Source organism: Oxyura jamaicensis, chromosome 19 (assembly GCF_011077185.1).
Source record: "Oxyura jamaicensis isolate SHBP4307 breed ruddy duck chromosome 19, BPBGC_Ojam_1.0, whole genome shotgun sequence".
In the NCBI taxonomy this organism is placed as follows: domain Eukaryota; kingdom Metazoa; phylum Chordata; class Aves; order Anseriformes; family Anatidae; genus Oxyura; species Oxyura jamaicensis.
In genome coordinates, this window is record NC_048911.1 from 5697527 (window position 1) to 5702075 (window position 4549).

Sequence of the window (4549 nt, forward strand, 5' to 3'; positions counted from 1 at the left end):
TTTTTTTGATTAATGTGTTTGCCTCTGAGTTAAGATTGAAATAATTGAAGATATTGGATTACTTGAAAGGTATAATTTAACATCCTGGCTGTTGATCTCTTTAAGGTTTGCCACTGAATGGATTTTATTTGCTTTTAGCAGCTGGGCAATGATACAAAAACAAATTGGGGTGGGTATCCTACTGAGAGGTACAGAAACAGTAACATGAAATTTGTTTGCTACAGGGAGAAGTAGGTAGTTTTCAGGCAGGCGGCGATGGTGGGGAAATCACTTCTGGAAAATGTCCCTGCCTATTCCTAAAGCAGTGCGGTGGAATTTGTGTCCTAAAGCTTTGAGGATCTGTCAGCTGCTTGGGAAGATGCTTACTCAAGTAAGTCCTTGTTTTGTTTTGTTTTCTGTTTGCTTTGGTCTCATTTTCTAACCCCATCCATGGCCTGAAGATGGCCTTGGGGTTATCCACTGGTTTCACAAGAAGCCTTTTTTTCCAAAATGCTTCTAAATTTACACGAATTCTGCCTCATGATTTGAAACAGTCGTTTTCCTTCTGTTTCCTTTGTTCCCTTGAGATCGCCGAAGTGTATTTGAAAAATCACCAGCAGATGAACGCTTTTTTTAGGTGCCTTCAGGAACTGAATTCTCTTTAAAAGTTACCCAACTGATCACCAAACGTGAAAACAGCAGTTTTGCTCGATCAGGGCCTCAAAAGCGAAGCGGGAGCATCCCCTGGTGCCCACACGGAGCAATGTCCCTCTTCCGTGCAGCCGCCTGAGGCAGGCGGGAGCGCTGCAGCCCCAGGCCCGGCTTGGGCGCTCCTTGAGGCGGCGCCGGGGCCTCGCTGCCCCCGATGGTGTCGGGGGCTGGGGCCGCTTCTCCTCGGGGTCCCCGCTGAGGGCTGGGCCCCTTCTCCTCCTGGTGGCGGTGGCAGGGGCTCCCCGCAGCCACGGAGCCGCCAGGGGGCATTGGGGAGCCGGGGCTGAGGCCGGGCTGTGCGGGCGCCTCGACTCCGTGTTCCCCCCAGCGCCTTCGGACGGAACACCCGCGGATCGCAGCATCCTGCAGGGATTTAACACCTCTGTTTTTAATACTCCTGAGGGAAATATTCGGTGTGGGGAGCGGCGGAGCGCTGGAAAAGAGCGGTGGAGGGCGAGGGAAGGGAGCCACAGTGAGTGAGCCCCTTGGTGCTTTGCGGGGTCTGGCATGGTGCTGAGCCCAGAGCTCGCAGCTAGCTGCTTAATTAATACTTAATTGGCCGAGCACCAGGCTTATCAAAGTATCTGGCTTCATTTCCAAACTCTCTTGAGACAGCTCTGCCTTGTCTATAACAGAGGATGGAGCCACCTTACATCAGTCCTGTAACAAGACCCTAAAAGCTTGTTGTTGCCTCACAATTCTGCACAAAAATGCACCAGCTGTGTGGCCTGTACCTGTGGGTAGTACTGAGGCCTCTCTTTGGCCTCCCTGCTGCCCTGTTTTCCCCCTTCAGAGGGTTGTTGGTGGTGAGGAGGCTTCCCGTCACATCCTCCCGTACCATGACCTTGCTTTTAAGTCGCTCTGCATGGCCAGGTGCAGAAGTTACAGCGTGCCTTCAGCATAATATTTGTTGTCGTTTGGGAATGACTAGATGTGCTAAGCTGGCGCAAAGTTTTTACAATCAAATTTACAACACAGTTTACTGCAGCCCAGGGATTCCTGCCCTGTTTCAGAATGTTTCTTTGCTATTGTTACACAGATTTATTAGGATTACTGTAACTGGATGTCCTGTCTCTTCCCACTTTGCTCATGCAAAGCTTTGATCATCTGAGTCTCTTAAAAAATTGTAGAGACCAGAGGTCCTGTCTCATTCTCTATCCTCACAGGGACCCAGGTTCTCCTGGAGATGAGGGAGGTTCCTGACAGCTGGGTTGGTGTCTCCCCAGTGCTCCCATGCGCTGGCTTTGAATAGCAGCTCATGTAGGTTACCAGATCTCTTGTGACAGATTCATAAGATCGCTACACTGGGACAGACTTTGAGCATGGAATTATGTCACTTCTTTATACACGTGTAACTTTGCCAACAGCAGTGTAACCTCAGAAGGTGTTTAGGAGAAAGTTGCTTAAACCAATATGGAAAAGTTGAGGGAACAGCAGTGCTTTAAAAGCTTTTTTCAGTCTCAGCATGGAGTAGAACCCAGCACAGGGTTGCTGTTATTCCCTAGGGAATGAAGCACAACTTGCAGGTCCAGTTCATTGAGTGAGCTTTCTTTGGTGTGTGTTTTTGAAGCAGTATCTGAGTAGTCAATAAACAAAGCTCAAGGAAGTGATCTGTGCCATTTGAAGGACAAGCAGCTTGTAAACTGGAAGGAGGTATTTCTGGTACAGTTGGGTGGTGCTGACATTGGTTCAATTAAATATTTGATTTAGAAATCACTTTGTTTATTGGTGATGCTTTCTTATTATCTGCTGATCTGGCCCTAGATGTATTTGAAAATTAAATTGACACATTTATTTGGTTTAAATAAACAAAAGAAAACTTTAATGAGATGTAATAGAGAAATATTTTTGTGACTGATTACTTACCACATATGCCCTAACTAGAAAGAAAAGGATGTTTAGATGAATACATACTCCTCACAAAATGCTGGATTTTACGTCCAAAAAATGGCCAGGGAGTAGTTTGTTTCTCTCTTAAACTGGCTGTTCCAGTGAGCATTCACTAGCCTGTGTCTGTGGATGAACAAGAAGCGAAGCAAACCCTGAAAGGATCTTCGGTGATCCTTTAATGACCATCAAAAAACAGGTTAAACTTGTCAATGATCAATCTCTTCATATTATTAGCACAAATCTTATTCATAAAATCCTGCACTAATTATGGGCTGAGATCTTATATTCTGAACCTCACTATTAAGGAGATTGTTTTGTGTGAAGAAAGCTCCAATGGAAAAGGTTATTGTTCATAACATAACTAACCTATCCTCTCTGTGCCTTTTTTTTTTTTTTTTTTTTTCCCCAAAACCCAGTGTTTTACTGAAGGAGGATTATGAAAGGGGAAGCATTTCTTTCTCTCAGACCTCTACTTGTGCTGGGAAGGAGGACTGTTCTGGTACAGTGCCCAGTGTAGAAACCCCAAAACTCATTCTGTGGTCTGTGATTCTCATATACTTAACGTAACCTAAAGTTGTTTGTTCAGACTATGCTCCATTTATGTGAAAGCTATGGGAGATTCTTGAAAAAATGTGGACAACTAAAGATCGTATTTTTGCCAGCCTTGAGTTCTTTTGAATATTCTTAAGAGTAGTGAAAATACAGCAGTTGAAGCACTGATTTCAAGTAACAGCATGATAAATAATACCTTCACATTAGAATTACACTCAATTTTGACTGTGCATCTTAGAAATTAAGCTTCTATAAGCTGCTTCTTAATGATAATTTGTTTACCTCCTTAAAGTAGCTTGTATCAAAATAATATTTATGTTGTGTATTCCTTTTTATCTCTGCAAGGTGTAGTTGACTTGTTTTGATAATTGATGACATCAGTATAAATAATGTTTCAGGACAAACATTAAAATTGTTAGTGGGGTGAGGGTGCTGAGAAACACCATTTTTGAGGTGTAGAGAAAATAAACTAAATACCTACCTTGAGCTGAGACAACGCCTCTAACCAAGCACTTGAAGAGCACTGAACTTGCTTCCCTTGGTTGATTAGGGTGTTGAACAGGATGTGGCATTCACCTCCAAACTGCTGTGCAAGAAGGCTCTGACTGCTCCCATAGCACGTGGTCAGCTCTGAAGAGCTTCTGCTGTGGGCTGGAACAGCCCTGTGCTGTCTGGGTCCATTTGGGGCCTGCAGCTTTTCCAGTGATTGCCAAATTCTCCAGGCAGTGACTGTGTTAACAGATGGAGGTAGGCAGAATAACTCATAGAATCACGGTATCATTAATGGTGGAAAAGCCCTCCAAGGTCACCTGGTTCAATCATCATCCTACTACCGCTGTCACCTGCTAAACCATGTCCTTAAGCACCACGTCCAACCTTCCCTTATACACCTCAGGGACGGTGACTCCGCCATCTCCCCAGGCAACCTGTCCTGTTCTGAGAAGAAATGTCTCCTCATTTCCAACCTGAACCTCCCCTGGCACAACTCAAGGCCATTCCCTCTGCTCCTATCACTGGTTACCTGTGAGGAGAGGCCGACCCCCAGCTCCCCACACCTTCCTTTCAGGGAGTTGCAGAGAGCAATAAGGTCTTCCCTGAGCCTCCTCTTCCCCAGACCAAACACCCCCAGTGCCCCCAGCCACTCCTCACAGGACTTGTGTTCCAGAACCTTCACCAGCTCTGTAGCCCTTCTCTGGACACGCTCCAGGGCCTCAATGTCCTTGTGGTGAGGGGCCCAAAGCTGAACACAGCACTCGAGGCACCCAGCAGTACCCCCAGACCCTTTCCCTGTGCAATTCACCCTAGCTCTTAACGTTTTATGTCCACTCCTGGGTGCCATCAGCAGCAAGCTTTAACACAGGAGCATTTGGTCGCGACACAGCGGCTGCTGCCTTTTGTGGGGACGGGAGGGAGGAAG